General features: G+C 38.7%; 1 pseudogene; it reads right to left on the bottom strand.

Moving 5' to 3' along the window:
• Positions 1-512: 512 nt before the first annotated feature.
• On the bottom strand, positions 513-612 carry LOC122107180 (annotated as a pseudogene).
• Between the last annotated feature and the right edge of the window lie 20,447 nt (positions 613-21,059).

The following is a 21,059-nucleotide window of genomic DNA, read 5'->3' as shown; positions in this document are numbered from 1 at the left end:
TACATGTATAATGATTTCTGCAGAGTTTGTGATTTTTTAAAATCAGAAATAATTTGAATTTATCTGTTGAAATGAGTAGTACAAAAACTAAAGATATTTCTTGTGCTTGTCTGAAAAAAAGGATATTTTTAAATATTCTATATTCTGTGTTTGCATAATATCCATAATCTATTTCATTCTCTCCTAGATATAATTTGAATTCTACATTGTTTTGTAATACATAGGTTCATTAATAAATGTGTCCTGTAAGATTGCATTCCATATATAAAGTTAAAGATTCCTTTTTTTTTCTAGGTCCTTATACTAGTATATTTCTTTGGGATAAAATGAGAATTTAACTAATTTCAAAAATTTTGTAAAGGTTATGCTATGTAAAGGCATTTCTGATGTGAAGATTTAATACACTGATATGAAACTAACCTTTAATTCTAGGACTTACATGTATTGTTACTCTTGTAATTATGTAATCAACTTTTTAACAACTGCTTTTCATTTCTTGCATCTGAAGAATGAAAAATATGGAATACTATACAAATTTTCATTTCATCCTTGTGCAAATGCCATGTTAATCTCTGTATTGTTTTAATTTGTATAGACGTGCTGCTGAAGCATGTAGTATCCTCTAAATTTAAGTAGTTAATGATGCAATCTTCATATAGGCTTATATCTTTGCGTGCCTATTTGTAACAAGGAAACCTTATTGTTCCTAACAATACTATTGATCGTTTTTTCCTAAAATTGTGTATATAGTGGAAAAATTATATTGTTTCGTCTATTGCTCACATTTGCAATTTTTTTTGTCACTGACTATTTTAAGTCTTTTTCATTTTAGATTTGATCATACTTTGAAGCATTTATAGCTAGGTCCAAAAGTGATGGCTTTTTCAAGTACTTATTTGTCCAACTGAGTTAGCTTTGTGGAGCTAATGGATCCAAAGTAAACCTTGGTTAAGAGTTACTTCTAAACTTCTCCAGCTTAAAATTTCCCAAATGAGGTCTTACTGGCACAAATGTCTACCTGACCCTTTACCCTTCTTCCATGTAGGAACAGACCAACCAGAATATCTTACCCTGAAATCATACTTTGTCTTACTGGAAGAAAACTAATCTTAGTTACAAGGGATCATAGAGAGATGAACAGTTCAGACAGAACTGTTCAGACCAGAAGGTATTTTATCAAAATATAATTGTTTATGATACCTACCATTTCAAAAGTAGCTAAAGCCAAGAAGGTGAAAAATTGTTCATATGCATGATTACCTAATGTCATGGTCTGTCTACCTTCCAACCAGGAAGGAACTTACACTACTGTCTTTCTATCAACAAATATTTCCATAGCTCCAGGAGAAGTCCATGTGTTTCTCCTCGATATTAGGCCTTAAATTAGTAATGCTTTAATCACAGTGTTTCCTCTTGTCTCCAGACTGTAAATCCACAAATGGTAAAACTTTAGGTCTAGCTCTACGAAATACTGTGGTAGAGATAATGCAATATTACTTTAAAACAAAGTTGTCTTTAATACCCTAACCACCACAGAACAATGTAAAGCATGTGCTGTTTTTTTATTATTTTATACATAGATATATATTTTATTTTATATTTGCTGATTTTATATTTCACACAGTGAAACTTACTAGAATTAATTGATAATTTGATAAATAAATTGATAATTATTTATTCCAATGAATAGAATTGGAATATAAATAATTAGGTTTAGGGCTGGGAAGGTGGCTCAGTGGTAGAGCGCTTGCCTTGCATAACTGAGGCCCTGGATTCGATTCCTCATCACCACATAAGCAAAAAGAAAAAAGCCAGAAGTGGCGCTGTGGCTCAAGTGGTTTGACCGCTAGCCTTGAGCTGAAGAGCTGAGGGACAGCACCCAGGCCCAGAGTTCAGGCCCCACGACCGGAACACCCCCCCAAAAAAAAATAAATAAAAAAAAATAAATAATTAGGTTTAGAATATATATCGGAATATAAAAAGTATCAATGTAATGTCTTGAGTATAAGCTTGTGATACCTTCTAAGTGTTCTTGGTCTTCTGAATTCACATGGTAAAAAAATGTTGTTTTCCTCTAATCTATAAGGGATTTTAGTCTTCTGCCCTGTTCATGGTTTTAACTCGCTGGTCCCAAAATGTTTTTCTCCATATTTCTGAAGCATTCCTACTGATTATACCCAAATTTTGCTGATATGATCTCTAAAAGATATTATTCTTCTGCAGGACCCATGGGTCCTAGGATCCTAGGTCCCAGTTACCTGCATCATCAGATAACAGGTGCAAGACTTCTCACCTAGGCCCATACAACATGCCAACAGAATGTAATTGAAGACCCATCTTAATTTCTCATTTCCTATAATATTTTAGGGTCTCAATTCTTTGAGAAGAAGGAATTAGCAGTAAGCAATTGTGAAATGCAAGGGAACTTAAAATGAAAGATGAGATCATAAACTCTGAGAGAAAGTACTGTAATTCAAATTTTCAATTTACAGATGACCAGACCATATCAGTGAACAACATCACAAAGTGTCACAAAATTATTTTTAATACCCCTCCCCTAATGATTAATGAAAGATTTCAGTCCAGCATTAGTGGGCCCAGAAAATATTACCTGGAAAAATAGATCTGTAATTGGTCTAACCAGGCCCAGAAAACTTGACTTAGAGGTCAAATGTAATCCAGAAAAACATTAATTGTGAAGATCCTTAGTGCTTCAAAACTTTGGTACTCCAGTAAAACTTGGTTCTGTGGTATAAAATGTTGTCATTCTCAAAACATTTAATCTCCTGAAAGTGTATTTTTTTTTCAAATAAACTTTTAAATATCACAATCGCCAAAATAACATTTGACAAATAGATGATACTTAGTGACATTATAAGCTTTTCAAGTGTAGGGAGCAAGTTACAATAGGGTTGATTTATTTACCCAACACTAATGCCATTGTTTCAACCACTCATTAAAGTGTAGAAATAATACCACCCACCATTTGTGTTGTTCAGTAGGTGCCTTCCAGAAATATGTTAAATAGATCAACCTCCCAAATTTCAAACGCAAACATTAGCTAATAAAGTAAATTTCATCACTTAATAAGGTACATTTTAAAAAGCCACAAATAGTTGCCTTATCATACGTTGTTTTATGTTTTCCCTATAAGTCTAACATAGTAAGTCTTGAATATGGATACTCATCAGAGATGTGACAAACATAAAATATTCCTCTATAGTAGTAAATTTTAATTTTCTTCTTTTTCCAAAACTTATAGGTAGTAGAAAATATTATCCCATAGAAAGTAAAATAATCACACACCATTGTACATAGACATTTATAAAAACTGATAGTTAGGAATACATTCTAAGCCATTTTTAAACTTTCTTGTTGACTAAAGATTAATCTTTCAAATGAATGAGAATAAAATCAAGTCTAGGGGCTTCACATCTCCAGTCTTGCACATTATTATTGCAGATGAACAAATTATGGAAATGTAAGTTGACATAAGTTCAAGTATATACAGGATTGAATCTCCAAAGAATGAAAATAAACCTTTCAAAGTATTAACAGACAGTTTAACAGAACAATTATCAGGAAGTTGAAAGCAGAGAGGAATAATAGTAAAGACATAGAATGAATGAAAAATGGAACAAGGGACAAGTACAGCTAGAATAGTCAATGTACACATATGATAAAGGAAGTGGTAAATCTGAAATAAATCTTGGAGAAGGGGTTGATTGACAATGATAGAAGGAGTGAATCTGATCCAGGGGCATTGGACAATTAAATGGACATATTTAATTGTAACACACTTGCACAACCTTTTGAAATTCAGTTAAAGAACACACAAAAATCACAACCAAACAGCAATCTTTAGAGAGTATGAGCATGGGCTGTTAATGGAAGGCAGTTTTGGGAAAAGCAAACAAAGATATTCAAAGAGGGAAGTTTACGGTAGGTGAGAATTTTGAACAGATTTAAATAGATTGTCTAAAGTTATAAATCACCTACATCTGCTGCAAATACTATCTTTCTTCTGCGAGTTCTCTTTGTCTGAAGTGGACACTCCAGTACTGAGACATACTTGATAGCTTGTGAAGATAGAATGAAATAAACAAGATCAAGGACCCGTTACTACACTGGAGAGAAAACAATTCTCTATGCTTTCTTTCATCTCTCTTCACTACTCTCTCTTCATACTTTTAAGTCAATGATTTTGAATTATATATTTCCTTCTTTGTTCTGACAAAGTAATTGGTCAAAGTAATTCACTAAATATTATTTTCAATTTTTTTCTTTTCTTTTCTTTTCTTTTTTGTTGGTGGTGGGGCTTAAACTCTGGGCCTGAACGCTGTCCCTGAGCTCTTCAGCTCAAGGCAAGCACTCTACCACTTGAGCCACAGCACTACTTCCGGCTTTTTTCTTTTTACTTATGTGGTGCTGAGGAATCGAACCCAGGGCCTCATGAATGCAAGGCAAGCGCTCTACCACTGAGCCACCTTCCAGGACCCATTTATTTGTTTGTTTTTGTTGGTCATGGGGCCTGAGGTCTGGGCCTAGGCACTGTCCCTCAACTATTCAGTTCAAGAATAGCAATCCACCACTGGAGCTACAGTGCCACTTTTGGCTTTTTTTTCTGCTTATGTGGTGCTGAGGAATTGAACCCAGGCCCTCATGCATGCAAGGTAAACACTAAACTATTGAGCAACCTTCCTAAACCTACTATATTAGTTATTGTGTATTTATTTTACATCCTTTTTTTTGGGGGGGGTCCGGTTGTGGAGCCTAAGCTCTGGGCCTGGGTGCTATCCCTAAGATCTTCAGCTCAAGGCTAGCACTCTACCACTTGAGCCACATCGCCACTTCCAGCTTTTTTCTTTTTGCTTATGTGGTGCTGAGGAATCGAACCCAGGGCTTCAGGCATGCAAGGCAAGCGCTCTACCACTGAGCCACCTTCCCAGCCCCCATTTTTTTCTATCATGCTGCTTACTTATTCAAGCGAGTCCAATAAACTTCCCCCTTGCACTTGTTGCCATGAAAACCTAACATTTATGTTAATCAGGACAAACTCTAATGTAAAACTTTGTCTCCATAAAACCAGTCCAAGAAGCTGTGATCACAAATATATGGCTATTCTTTTTTCTTTTACCTTGAAAATCTTCTGTGTTTAAAGTGCCAACAAAAATATGTACTCCAACACTTTTTGGTTCAATCACTTCTAACTCAAAGTTATATTTTGCTAACAAGATGCTTAGGGGAAACTGAAGAATATTCCATTTTATCTTCTCTCTTTAGACTCTCCTTAGATATCATATCAGGAACAGCGAAGTCATTTTTGCAAAATTATTTCAATAGATTATTTTTCTCTTGTCTTGCATTTGCTCAACAAGATGAATGGGGGAGAATAGAGTTAAATCACCCATGCCTTGGATGACAGTGTCTGTTACAAAGGACAATGCTTGCATGTTCTACTTCTATGTCCTCTTAACTCTTGCCTGATATCCAATTAATCACAGCTTCTTGGCTTCAAGTCTAGTGAAGCTGAAGCACTATAAGGCCTTCCCCACTGCTAAACCTTCATGGTTTCTCCTTTAAAACTCTTTTAAGTTGCATCATTTGGATGTGGAATTTATTTTGATATTCCATTCAATCAGTTCTGCATTGTAGTGAGCCAAATTGGCTCTATAAAATCACTTTAGGTAGCACAAATATTAAGACAATCTATATCAAAAAGTTTTGATCTCCCTCCACTGATGAAGCCAATACACTTAGCTAGGGCTTCTAAGAACACTGTTTTCTAAGCTTTTCCATTTGCTCAATTATTTTGTGACCTCCAAACTTTTAGGCTTTTGTACTAAGAGACGTTTTCACTATCTCATGATAATAAGGGTATTATTTTTTGTGAGCCACTTTGAAATGTGAAATCACTGGTGTGAAGTATTTAATCAGATTTTTTTCTGTGTTTCAGTGCTTCACATGCAAAGACCTCATGGAAAGTATTATAAACAGAAATGTGTAAGCCCAATGCCTTCTTTCATTGTGGAGGGCACTTTGTCCCTCAATATTTTGACCCAAATTATCTTTTTCAAAGAATTACTGTTTGTTAAGTAAAGGCCAATTCACAAATTTTGATGCCTTTGTTTTTTAAGAACTTTGAATTTAAATTCCACTACAACCTTGTTTCACACAGTGAGAGTATATTTCCCGGGTAAGGACAATTCTCACGGAAACTTACAGAATTTATAGGAAGGTTTCTTAAGTTTGTTTGTTTAGTGTGAAAATGAGCCATCTTCACCCACATTGCTTCCTCTCCACTAAGTCTCCATGGATTTCTTTGCACGAAAGCCTATTTTCCCAGGCAATTTTAAATTTTCTTCATAAGCTAAGTTGTTAAAAATTAAAATTTACCTGTCACAATTTTAAAACTCTTTTGAAATTCCTTTATCAGAACCACGAATTCACCAATCCTAATTCCACCTTGACCATCAAAAACAGTTACCATGTTGTTTTCACAATATAGTGTCCATGCAACTAATATTTTCCAGTGGCTTTGTTATGCATACATATGACCATATAAGATGATACTGAGCAAAATTAACTCTAAGATATGGAATCAGAGATTTTTATTTGCGGTTGTTGTTTTTAATGTATTAAGTGATTTCTATATTCTTTGGGTTTTCCCCTATGGTTTATCCCTTGCTGTATTTGACTTTGTACCCTGTGCATTATGTATACATTTATCTTAATTAGGGAAGGGAAGAGGAACAAGAAAATGGCGACACAAAGGACAAAGTGCAAACCAATTCATTAGTAATACTCACAAGACAATATGTTGGAAATATACATTACAACTTGTGAGGGGTATTGAGGTGAAGAAAAATTGTTAGAAAAATGAGGGAGGGGATAACAAATTTGAAAAGTTATTTATTCACTACCTTACAGTTACTGTAACCCCACTGTACATCACTTTGACAATAAAATTAAATTTAAAAAGTAAGCTGCATAAAATAAAATTTCACTGTATTGGTATAGTATTATTATTTATATAGTAACTTTTAAAAATCATTACTCTTTGGCATCTAATTTGAATTAATTACTCCTTCTTTATCAGAGGGTCATCAACTCGAATGTTATCCAGCTAGACAATATTGTCACAATATACTTGCCAATATTTTGAAAAAAGAATAAATTTAGTACTTTTACACACATAAAACCGAAAAAAGTTTAATTCTATGGAAACCCATAACTTTTAAAAGTAAATAAGTTGTTAAGAGAACAGAATATATGTGTTCTTCAAAATTCCTATGACTAATAACTACTCATTTTCAAATTCTGACCGTTCCATTCCTGAGAAATTCAAAACAATACCTGTTTGCATGTTATGTAATTCTTCAATAGATGCAGTTTCCAATGAGGTGTTACAGATTGAGAAGTCAAAAGAAAAATAACCACAATTGATAGAGCATAAAACTATGAAGCATCTGTGATAATTATTCAAGAGTAAGCAATCTCAATATTTATGCCATAAAGTCATCCTAGCCCAACAAATTCCAACTTGTAAGGTACACCTGAAAATTCCCTTATTTCACATCATGAATAGCTTTTCTTTATTGTAAAAAATACTACACCTCTGCTAATGTGATGTCCTCATTGTTTTGGAAAGAACCCCAATAAACTGGGCTGCATCATTTTTACCCCAATGGTATTCTTGAGATCAGAACACTTGAAAATATTATTTATATATTTTTTAACTATTATAGATATTCAGGATGCTAAGATCGGAAGATTACTGTTCAAAGCCCACCAGGGCAGGAATGTTCCTGACATTCTTATCTCCAATAAACTTCTCAGAAAAAGACAGACACAAGTGGCACTGAGGTTTAAGTGGTAGGGCACGAATCTTGAGCTCAGAGACAATGTCCAGGACCAGAGTTCAAGCCCTAGGACAAACCAGTAAAACAAATACAGAAATAAAAACGAACCCCAAACCTAGCATTTTTATCATTGTATACAGAGGCACGTAATTAAGAAAATTTCTTCCTGTGTTGCATATAGATAGAAGAAACAATTTATCACACAATTATTCTCTTCATACCATGTTATACCACACCCTCAAAAAATTGCTCTTTTTCTAAATTTATAAATAATATAATCCGTTTGTTGGCAACTCTGTCTACATTATCCACATTATCATTTGATACATGAACAGTTGGAATTATCTTTTAACTAAGTTCTAACTTTCTTGAAAGAATATTCTAGGCAAATAGAATGTTAGAATAATTTGTGAATTTGTCAATTAAACCCTCTACTTAAAAAGAATTTTGTAGTATCATATAGAATATGGAATTACAAACAAAAACAAAATACTTATTTTGAAAATAAATTCTAATTTAGCAAGGTCCACAAAGTCCTATATTTGACAAAGTTTTCTATTTCTCCAGGCTTAAGTTTTGTAAACCTTTATAATTTATTTGGAAACCAGCAGAAGGATGCTTACTTACTTTTTCAAATTTTGGATGGGAATCATGAGCTACTTTGCATCTAGGAATGTTCTGTAATGAAGACAGCATTTAAAACACAATTGAGGATTATATATGAGTTGCATTTCAATAGGAAACTTGACTTCTCAAAACATAATGACAAAATTAGCCCAAACTTACAACTGTGTATTCCTTTCTTGTTATTTGGTTTGTATTATTGAGACAAAATTTTACTACCTGGTCCAGGGAAGGTATCACTATGTAATTCCACTCAATAATATCCTGTCTTATTCTGAGTGCAACAATTCCAGGCCTGTATCACATTGCCCTGCCATAGTTTGTTGGTTTATTAAAATCTAGAAATTAAGCAATTCTCAACTTCTATGAAGATCTTATCCATACAATGACTGCCAAGACTATTTATGTACTATTTTCAAAGATGTTCTAATATTTGACACAAGATATGAACATTTTCAGATGCACCTGCTGTGGACTCTGATTCATTCCTCCATGGATCTGATCCCTTTAATAATGATATACTTGACTTTCTTACTACCTCTGGTCCCTAACTAAGCAATAATCTTAAACTTTTTTGAAGATAGTTCACTTGAGGACTTTCTAATACTTTCTAATAATAAAATTTATCACCTGATTCTAGTCTTACTCAGGACATATTTTCTATTGTTTCTAACTTTCTTATATATTCTGACAGTTTTTATTTGTGTATTTGTGTGTGCACAAATAAGTGCCTCTGTGTGTATGTGTATATTTGTATGTATGTATGCAAAAGCCTCAAGGTCTTATCCAGCAATATTTATCATGACTGTTATTCCATCACTTGAACCATTCTTCCAATGCAACTTTATCTGGTTAATTATTGATAGTGTCTCAAAGACTGTTCTGCCCATGATGGATGCAAACTGAACTACCCAGACCCCTTTAAATTCTTAGGTTTATTTTTCTAGAAGTATCTACTTTTAAACTACAAACATTTAAGTTTAAGTGGTAGCCCAGATTTTTAACTCAAGAATTCACATACACATTACATATCCTGAGTGTATACTGTTAGAAATGTGATCTTAAGCTGGGTGGCGGTGAGATCTGAGGATTGAGATTCAAAGCCAGCCCCAGTAGGAAAGTCCTCGAGACTCTTTTCTCCATTTAACTACCAGAAAACTGGAAGGGGCACTGTCAAGTGATAGAGCACTAGCCTGGAGCTGAAAAGCAGAGGGACAGCACCCAGGGTTCACGTGCCACAACCAACAAAAACATAAAATATATAAGAAAAGGTATGGCTAGTGTAATCCCTGCTCTCTCAAGATGGACTTTTTTTTTTCCAGTTAAGTCCATTCTCCTACATCTGACTTGAATGGAACCAGAATCATTCTTCCATTCTACTTTTTACAAATTTTCATGTTTAGCAAGGGTGATTTAGAAAGGGAGTGGCCTCATATTCATGTTCAACTTGGGAGTAATGCTTTCTCTATGACACTTCTATAAATCTACATACTGGACTTGGCTTTATTGTTTCAATGTTGTCTTTTTTGTAGAGTCTTCTATATTGTATTGAACACTAAAACACAGAAATCCTCTTTCTCCTATTATTGCTAATTTTTCTCTTACTGTTAACTCATGTACACTTGGGAAATAATGCACAACATATACACTCACAAAAAATGATCTGAGAACTTTTTTCCCCATTTAAAATTCACCTTAATTTATGGAGCACTTATGAAGTTTGAACTCAATGTACTCTTGGATAATGTATTTATAAGGAATTTAAAATTTATATTTTCTCTTTACTAAGTTGTCTCTGGAACACTTGCTACCACATGTCCAAAGATTTCCTTGTGCTATTTCAATGAAGACAGAAAACATTCATTATACCTCAAGCACCATCATTGATTGTTACTGGAAGTAACTATTACTGGATGTGGAAACTGATCACAGGAATGGAATTGAACATAGAGGAATGACAAAGTTCAACTTAACTTGTGCTTTCCTTTTTACTGTACAAAAAAGAATCCAAGGCCTGAAGAAAACTCTGTCCCTGACTTTTTTGAGTGGGTTCCTTACTCATATAAAACTTGTCTGTAAACTTCTGGTTGAGAGTATTACAAAAGGAAATAATGTGCCATTTGAGGGTAAGCATAGAACAAAAGGAAATAACGTTGTTTTAAAAGTGTTCTACTGCAAATAAACAAAGACATGGGGGTTTTAAAGTGTTTTATGGATGGATATTTCATGCCTGAGATGATTCTTCTGTTGCAGGAGTCAGTTATCCATTCCTTTACTCTGGTCCTGATTACTCCATAGCAATAAGGATTACAAAAAAGCTAGGTCCAGTGAGTATAATGAGCAATAGCAGGCTCTTCTAAGACCAGTACTCCTTTAAGGAGGGTCCTAAAGAAAGAGCTGGGGTTTTTTGTTTGCTTGTTTGTTTAGTTGTGCTGGTTCTGGGGCTTGAACCCAGATGCTGGACCGTGTCCCTGAACAATTGTCTTCCTGCTCACCTGCCCCCAAAGCTAGTACTCTACTGCTTGAGCCAAAACCCCACTTCTGGCCTTTCTTGTGTTTAAGATAAGAGTTTGACAGACACTCCTGCCTGGGTTGGCTTTGAACTGAGATAGTAAAAAGCCAAGTGACATCAACTGTATCAAGACTTCTGTTTTGAACCAAGAAATAGTAGGTGAAGTTTATTCTAAAGCTAATATTTGACAATTTTTAAAAGAAGAGAATATGTCCAGCTAAGAAGCCATAATTTAAATAACTCAGGAAAAGTAGGTGTACTGAATCATTTTGGAATTTTTTTCTGATTTGAAGATTACTGTTGACCTTGTTGTTCCTTTTGGGGCAACTTAAAGTCATATTTGCACTTTTTGTCGATCATGGGGCTTGAACTCTGATCCTGGGCACTGTCCCTCAGCTATTCAGCTCAAGTTCAGAGCTCTACCACTTTAGATACAGCACAACTTCTGGGTTTCTAGTGGCTAATTGAAGATGAGTCTCACAGACTTTCCTGACCAGGACGGCTTTGAACCATAATCCTCTGGTCTCAACCTCCTGAGTGGCTAGGATTACAGACGTGACCCACCACCACTCAGCTCATATTTCCATTTAGTGCACTTAATGACACTATGTAGACAAAGAATGGTAATTTGAATCAAATGATGACCTTGCAGCTTGAGGTAGCAATAAATAACTCCTCCTTTTCCATGTTGTTACATTAATGACTCATGAGCTATGGGACCTTTACATTAGTATCGTCTTCCATCTGTGTAGGTATATGTAGTATCAGGAAGTGTTCATAGAGAAATAGAGAAAGACAGAATTTTAGAAAGCAACAGAGATCAGGTATGAAAAAACTGCGTAGAAGGAGATACATTTATCACACAGAGATTAAGAACTAGCACAAGATTTAGAATGCTAAAGGCAATAAGGAATAATCCTAGTTGATAAGTAGTTCTTCAATAACCAAAAATGGTTCCCTAGAACGGTTTCTGGTATACCTTAGTTACAATCATTTGTTCCTTCCATCTGGAGTTAGTCCTTCTCTTGTCACAACTGTTAATTAGCCTCTTCCTTTTTGGTGCCATGACTGACCAAAAAGGTTTCCAAATGTGACTTGGACTACCCTTCTCATTGTTATTAGCAGTGACCACTCAAAAGTGTGGAATCTTTGAATTTTCATAATTAAACTTCATTTGACATATAAGCACATTCCTGGCATTAATTTCTGTGACCTATTGAACAAAACTTTTTGTCAACACAGTATACTAATGTAGGTAAAGTACATGAATGAGGTACTATTGTCAGGTATCAGTATGGAAGGAGCAATTATATATTCCAAGTATGGCTTACTTTGCATTTACTAAGTGTTTGGTTTTTTGCCAGTCCTGTAGTTCTGGGGCTTAAACTCAAAGCTAGGTAATTATTCCTGTGCTTCTTTTATTTTTCTCAAGGTTAGCACTCTACCACTTGAGGCATAGCACCACTTCCAGTGTTTCTTTTTCTGTTTATGTGGTACTGAGGAATTGAACCCAGGTTTTCATGCAGCTAGGCAATCACTGTACCATGAAGCCACATGCCTAGAGCCCTAAATGACTTTATTAAGATGGTATTACAGGGCTGGGAAGGTGGCTCAGTGGTAGAGCACTTGCCTTGCATGCGTGAGGCCCTGGGTTCGATTCTTCAGCACCACATAAGCAAAAAGAAAAAAGCCAGAAGTGGTGCTGTGGCTCAAGTGGTAGAGCGCTAGCCTTGAGCTGAAGAGCTGAGGGACAGTGCCCAGGCCCAGAGTTCAGGCCCCACGACCGGAACTCCCCCACCCCCTGCAAAAAAAGATGGTATTACATTTTCATTCCATAATTATGTATCATATTTTTGGCCTGGTGCTAGAAAAGGACATAGAAAATAATACTAACTAAATAATAATGGTCACTGTCTAGCCAGGGCACAGGGAGGCTTACCTCATGGAGCTGGTTCAACAGACTGACCCCCAGCCTACCTCCAGAATGAGATGGCCACCTTGGGTTCCAGCCACATGGGGACTCTGGGCCACCTCTTCCAGCACCCATTCAACCAGTTCCTGTGTGTGAGAGAAAGTCAGAATTACATTTAAGCCGGTGCTGGTGGCTCAGGACTATAATCCTAACTAAACAGGAGGCTGAGATATGACAAACATGGTTCATAGCCAGCCGGGGAAGGAACATCCATGAGACCCTTAGCTCCAAAGAACCACCAGAAAACAGGAAGTGGCACTGTGGCTCAAGTGGTAGAGCTCTAGCCTTGAGCTGAGGAGCTTGGGAGTAACACCCAGGTGCAGAGTTCAAGTCCCACGACTGACAAGAACTGGACTGAATAGGTCATGAGTTGGTCACCTGGCTTCTCCAGGCCTCGTCTTCCTTAGCTGCAAAACTGAACACAGTGAAGGATCCCTTCCTTCATGGGAATAGGGTAAGGATGAAAGAGAGCCATGTTCTGTTTCATAATCCCATAACTGTCTCATGACTAATAACAGGCCCCATCTGAGCCTTTTCTGGGTTATCGTCCTGTTATATGTTCAGAGAATTGGCGAGAACCATATCTGACAGCCTCTCCCTCTGTGCCTGGACCTGCTCAAGAGATCCCTCTGTATTAATCCCTTGATTTCTCACAACTGTCCCATGAGGAGACTGAGGTCCAATGGTGGAGGCCCAACCCAAAGCTTTAACTGTGGTCAAGGATCGGTTGCTGTAGACTGAGAGTTTGGGACAATCATGTAAGCATCAGCTTAGACTGAGCATGGCACTATATGTCTACCATCCCAACTACAGACAACCACTCCTGGTGGTGCATGCCTCTCATAGATAGGAAGACCGTGATCCAGCCCAGCCTGATCACAAATTGAGTCTCTATCTCAGAAATGCCCAAAACAGAAAGGCATGGTAGAAAACCTGACTGACAAGCCTAAGGACTTGAGTTCAAACTCTAATATACCAAAAAGAATCAGAGGTCTGGTGCCAGAGGCTCATGCCTACAATCCTAACTACTCAGGTGGCTGAGATCTGAAGATTACAGCACAAGATTTAAAATAGGATTGACCTTGCAAAGGTCATGATGAGAAAACCTGGAGTCTGACCTACGCTGTTGCACTCCATACTAGCAGGGCTCACATCTTTGCTATGTGCTGACCACACTCTCTGTCCCCCTAGGAAGCCACCCCTGTGGGCCACACTCCCAGGTCCTCCCAAGCTCCCACTGACACTAACCAGGCCCAAGAGAGTACACAGCTCCAGGACACAGAGATCCCTTGTTCTTATAATTTAACAATGTTGGGTCCACTTCAAGCCTCTCACTATTCCAGGCCCCCAGACCTCAGCTGTGAAGCCCATTCACCCCCCCCCCCAAAGATAGCAGGCAGAAGTTACCAAAGGACCCAGCTTCCTTGTTTCAACCCACTTCTACACACACACACACACACACACACACACACACACACACACACACACATTCAGACCAGTGACAGAAGACTCGTCCATGCAGCACCTGCAATTTTCCAAATGATCACTCATCTGAGCACAGTCAGGCTGTACAAGGAGGAAGATGATCTCTCTCTCTCTCTCTCTCTCTCTCTCTCTTTCCCTCTCCCCTCTCTCCTCTCTCTCTAGCTCTCTCATGCGCACACACTCTCTAGCTCTCTCATGCACGCGCACGCGTGTGCGTGCACACACACACACACACACACGCACACACACACACATATACACACACAGACAGACTCAGAGCAGTGCTTCTCCAGAGTTTGTTGGTTCTTCATTTAGTACAAGGTGCAAGCTGGAGCACCGGGTTCCCTTGGAAGAATCAGGGGCTTCCACTCAAGAACACCGTTCTAATGACTCAGCACCACCCTGCCTCTCCTTTTCTCCAGGGCCAGAACATTGACACCCCATTCACAAAACCCTAGGCCAGGAAGCTGGGTAAAGGTGTCCTGAGACAGGTTGCTCCTCAGAGCCAGGAGACAAAACAAGCACAGAGTCATGGTGTACCCAAATGAGTGTCTTACCTGAGGTGGGGGCAGTGTTGGGGAAATGGATGGGGTCCTAAAGTCTACATATATGGACTTACTCCCTACTTCCAGCATATATGCTTCTGGGCCACTTGGCGGATTCTTGGGAAGGACAAGGAGACCAGATGGACTGGGACCACCAGAAGAAGCTGGCAGAGCTGGGAAATGTGATCACCGTGTGAGAACTGTTGACAACTGAGGAAAGGAGCAGGCTGGGTGTATGTGTGTGTGTTGGGTGGTGTTCCTCCCAGATAATCACCTTCTATCTGACCCCCAGCACCCTCACCTCCCAACTGGGCTATAATTGTATCCTCTTCAGGTGAAAGCATGACTGAGCACAGAGGACAAGGGCTCACACAGCAAGGAAGACCTATCTTCTGCACCCAACACCCCCCACCAGCAGCAAAAAGGAAAAGACCCTAGAAAGCAGGTGTGGAGGTGCTGTTCCCCACCTCTGACTAAAGCCACCATGTTCCCACCAGGGAGAGGAAGGGTGCAGATGAGTGGCTATGTTGCTCCCAATGGTCCAGGCCAGGGGCCCTGTGGTGCCCCTTCCTTACCCATCTCTGCATCTCCCCATTTCCTGGGACATTGACTGCTACAGATGGGTTTGGAATCCCCTGGTCGACACCCCCCCATCCCTGGGACACATTTGTGGCAGAGTCTGGGCTGGAGTATAAGGCACAGATGAGGTGGGTGTCTGGGTCGGAAGGGGAGGGGATAGATGGTGCAGGGGTCAAAGGGTACAAGCCTGGGAGGTGGACACTCATGTGCTGCTGGGAGAAGCTGTTGGCTGCAGCTCCAGGTGGGTCTAGCAGTGACGGCAGTGGCAAGGCAAACACTCAGGCCTGGAGAAGAGGACCCGGGACCTCACCAGGTCGTGAAGACAAACCGGCCTGGTGCTTGCCATCACCTGAGGACTCCGAGAGGCACCGTGGGTCCAAGCAAGCAGTGTCAGGTTTGAAACGTGGCACTGGGCAGAATGGGGAAGGGGGCTAGGGCATGGGCGGGGCATGGCAGAGCTGAGCCAGGCCTCTCCTCCTAAGCCTTGAGTCTCTTGCTCACCACTCAGCCACCTCTACCTTCCTCAACTGCGGGTAATGGTGTAAACCAACAGAGGGAATCCCGGTGCTACCTAGCAGCATGGAATATAGGTGTGGCCACAATTCTTATATCACATTGGTCAGAAAAAAACATGAAAGCATGGGGGTGTGGCCAGAATCCTGTGATGCAGGCAGCATGGGTGGAGTCAAGATGACAGTGGCTCCCACAGCCCTTTTCCCAGGGAACTCTGTCCAATTCAGTTGGAGACAAGAGGGTGACCTGCTTTAGCTGGATGGCTGCACAGATTGTTGTGTATGACTGTTTGTTGCCAGTCCTGGACCTTGAACTCAGGATCTGGGCACAGTCTGTGAACTTCTTTTGCTCAAGACTAGCCCTCCACCACTGGAGCCACTCAGCTTTACTTCTGACATTGTTGGCACTGAATTTGGGTCTCAAGGACTTTTCTGCCTAGGGTGACTTTGACCATGATCCTCCTATCACAGCCTTGTAAGTATCCAGGAGGACTGAGAGCCAATGGTGCCTGCCTAATCATTGGTCTTGCTGATGTTCTTGCACAGACTGGTGAGTTCCCTATCCTCGGGTTTAAGTGGTGGGAGTTGCAGTCCACAGTTCAAATCCTGGCCTTCGACCTCCAAATATCAGGAGATCATAAGAAACTCGTTCCTATCCATATGATTTCCAGTGGAATGTGATGTATGTCATGATTGAATGAGCAGTTCTTGAATGATTCTAGGATAAAATTACACACAATTATAGGACACTGATCGATTTTAGTTAATACTTTATCATTTAAACAATCACATACATTAAATGGAGGCATAATGAAATACCTAAGAATTGGGCTTCACATAGTATAAAGGTGCAATTTTTTCTGCCAGGATTGGGATTGGAACTCATGGTCTGGGTAATTCTGTTTCACTGTGTGGAAAGGAGAAGCTCACCTCCTTGAAGTCAAGAAATTCAAGTCTGTTCCTTAGCCCTGAATTCAATCTCCAGCACTAGAAAACATGCTATTCATATACATTTGAAATATTTGATTTCTATTTATATACATATGTTGACTCCATATTGAATTCAGTGTAGTTACTCGTTTTATATTTTGTTTTATTCATGTATTGACTGTTTATTTTATAAACTATTATGACACATAGAATATTTATTACATTGATTACATAGGATATAAATCTGTTTATGTATTCCACTTCATAACGGACAATCCGGACATTCACAGAAAAGGAAAACGTGTCACTATCAGCTTCTTACTCCACGATTCATTGTTTGGAAGTGCTGACATCTGAAACCATGGCCTGAAACCATGTCTATATATTCAGTTATATAGACTACATTCTTACCAAGTCTTGGGTATTTTTTATGCCTCCATGTAACTAATGTTATTGTTTTCATCCTTAAAAAACTATTAACTAAATCAGTGTCCTGAAGTTATTGCATTACTGTGTGTAATAGTATTCTTTTAATGCTTCATAAATATTAAACAAAATCACTCACCCTCCTGAAATCATGCTGTCTAATTATATAGGAGCATCATTCACGATCAACTCATTTAACCATGACATTGATAACACTCCATTGTTAATTCTATGGGTGGGAACGAGTCTCTTAGTATCTCCTGACATTGGTAGGTGTCAGGATGGGGATTTGAAATCAGGGCCTATGTTTCCACGTGGTCTTATGGCTACGCTTATAGTCTGCAAGCCTTCAGCAATGCAAGGTGAAGTACCCTTTGCAACAGTGGCATTCAGACCCAGGAGGGTCACCTCACAAAGGAAGAAAACGTAAAAAGACCATTTTGTCACATTTTTTCTGTGCAATTCTTTCCCCACAAAACCTAGGGATCTAGGATCCCAGGATCTGATGTGGGTCCAGTTGCTTTACCTCAGCCTATGGTGATCAAACCTGAGGCAGAGTTTCCATGACCTGAGTTCAAGCCCCGTTCTGGAAAAAAAATTAGCTCCCTGGCTTGCAATTCACACCAGTTATTCTGTCAGACTTTGGATTTGAACTCAGGGTCTGCGTGAATCTGCAACACTGTAGATGAAGGGGAATTTCATCGTACTTGAAGATTCGAAAGTCAGGCCTGTTCACTAGACCTGAATTCAAGCCCCAGCCTTGGAAAACATACTATTTATATAGATTGTAAGATAGGATTTGTTATTACCTATAGATGTTCAGTCCATACATGTTTGGTGTGGTTGTTACCTGTATTTATTGTTTTATTCATTTATTTAATATTGATTTTACTATGATGACACCCATTCCGTTTATTACATTGATGACATCCTATCACATGGCATCAAGATTTGTAGACCTGTTCTCCATCATGCCTGACACCCAGGACTCTCAGAGAAAAGGAAAACAAGTTTCGTACTCAGCTTCTTACTCCACGATTCCATTGTTGGTAGTTCAGGACCAATTGGCAAATAGGTCAAGGTGAACACACCAGTCTGTCAACAATTAAGGAAACAGGCCATTCCCAGGATATGACATTGATCCCCAGGGTGGGCCATGATAGTCATAAATTCATTATTTAAACATAGTATCTATATTGACATACATGTGTGGACAGCATCTTGCGTTTGGGGTACCTCTTCTCTTTATTTTCTGTCTTACCCATGGAAGTATTGTGTATTTTACTGAGGATGATGACAGATATAACAGTGCTTACATGGATGACAACCTATTGCCATGGCTATAGGTTTTCCTATGCATTCTCCATCCTAGCTGAGACCCAGGACTTTCATAAGACAGGAAAATAGGTCAACTGATTGGCTTCTCACATCAGGATTCATATTTTGGCAGTGTTGGGATTTGAACTCAGAGCCTATCAGGCCAAATTGGGGAAAGGGTCAAGGTGAGGACAAAGGTCTGTGAGTAGGATTACCCTCAATACCCTCCAAGTATGGTGGCTGAATTCAAGCCTCGGGTCTGGAAAACGTACTTTTTATATACATTTTAAAGACAGTATTTATACTTCCATACAGTTGTTCAGTCCATATCATGTTTGGTGTTGTAGGATTTATACTTCCACATAGATGTTCAGTCCATACCATGTTTTGTTTGGTTATTTTATTTCTTGTTTTATTCATTTATTTACCATTTATTAAATTGACTCTGATGATATCTATACCATTTATTACATTGTTTATATCCTATCACATAGCATCTAGATTTTATAGATGTGTTCTCCATCATTCCTGACACCCAGGTCTCTCCCTGAAAAGGAAAACATGTGTCACACTTGGCTTCTTACTTCAAGAATATATTTTGGCAGTGCTAGGATCCGAACTCAGGGCCTAGAAGGCCCAATTCATGAATGAGTGAGTGTGAACAGGGCAGCCTCTACCCAATGTAGCTGTCAGGTGTTTCCTAGGTAGAGAGATCGAGCCCCAGGTTTGGCCAAAACAGCGATACATGGATAGGCAGACGGTGATATACAAATAAATATATATTGTTAAAGAGTGCCAGAGCCGTCTATCTATGCTTGAATGACATCTACTACATTCCTACCAACTCTTAGGTATTTAATATACTGTCATTGAAGTAATATTATTCTTTTCATGCTTAATAAACTATTAATTAAGATCAATCAGCATCCTAGGATTACTACATCCAATTTTAGACTAGACCGATGCACGAACTACTCTTTCAGTCGGTATTTCTATGCATAGGAATGAGTCTCTGGTGATCTTGCGCCATTGGTAGGTGTCAGGACAAGGATTTGAGCTCTGGGCCTATGTTGACAGGTTGGGCTATGGCTTCCCTGATAGCCTGCCAGCCTTCAGCAATGGCCAGTCAGGTCCACTTTGCATCTGTAGAACCAGGATGGTAACCCTGCAAAGAACTTCAAGATAAGTAATCAAATGTTTTTTTTTTTTTTCTTTCATGCAATTGTTTCTAACATATTTATAAGATGATTTCTTTATTGCTTTGTATGTCCCTCCCCCACAGTAAAACCCTTGCTTTCACTTTATTTGATGTTGGTATAATTTGTGGAGGGGAAGGGAAAAAAACAAATTGTTTAAATAGGGATACAGGTGGACCCATAGCAACAATGAAATGTACAAGTCATTATGTAGAAATCAAACTTTACAACTTTGGTGGGGGGGAGGATTGGGTAGGGGTGGGCGGAGGGGGTGGTAATGGAAGGGATGTGAAGAGGAAACAAAGGGGAGGCAACAATGCTTGATAAGAAATGTACTCGTTATCTTCCCCATGTAATTGTAACCCCTCTGTATGGTATTTTCATAATAAAAAGAAAAAAAATCATAAAACCCCCAGCCCTCTGCAGCTCACTACTATTTGTGCTGTCCCGCTTTTTTTTTTTCTTTCTTCCCGCAAGCCCTCTTGGCCTAGGATCCCAGGATTGGCTATTGGTCCAGAGGCTGCATCCCAGCCTAGAGAGATCAAGGCTTAGGCAGAGTTGCCACAATCTGAGTTCAAGCCCATGGTTGGCAAAAGAAAAAGAATGAATAAATAAATAAATAAGTAAATAAATAAATAACTACATTATTTAACGAAAATAAAAAATAAAGCTCTCTGGTTTGGAATTTCTGCCAGTTTTCTTTCCTAGCCTGGGATTTGAACTCAAGTTCTTGGTAAATCTGCAGCAATGTGAGGGAAGGTGAAGAGTTGCCACTACTTGAGTTCAAACTCCGTGTCAAGCAAAAAAAAAAAAAAAAAATTAAGTCACTGACCTCGGAAGGGGGAGGTAGTTGTGGAGATGGGAGAGAAAGGATGGTAGGGGGAAAACAAAGGACGAGTCAACAATGCTCAATAGGAAATGTACTCATTACCTTGCTCAAAAAACTGTAACCCCCTGTACATCATTATTACAATAAAAAACATATATAAAAGAAACAATGTAGAGCTCACAGAAGCACTTTGGGGGGTAAGGGAAAGATGTCTAAATAGCTGTACAAAATTCTACACTGCTTTTGTTTAATGTTCAGTATGGAACTGAA

The sequence above is a fragment of the Dipodomys spectabilis genome, unplaced genomic scaffold (assembly GCF_019054845.1).
Source record: "Dipodomys spectabilis isolate Male_0828 unplaced genomic scaffold, ASM1905484v1 ptg000047l, whole genome shotgun sequence".
Taxonomy (NCBI): Eukaryota; Metazoa; Chordata; class Mammalia; order Rodentia; family Heteromyidae; genus Dipodomys; species Dipodomys spectabilis.
This window is presented reverse-complemented; position numbering and strand designations above follow the sequence as displayed.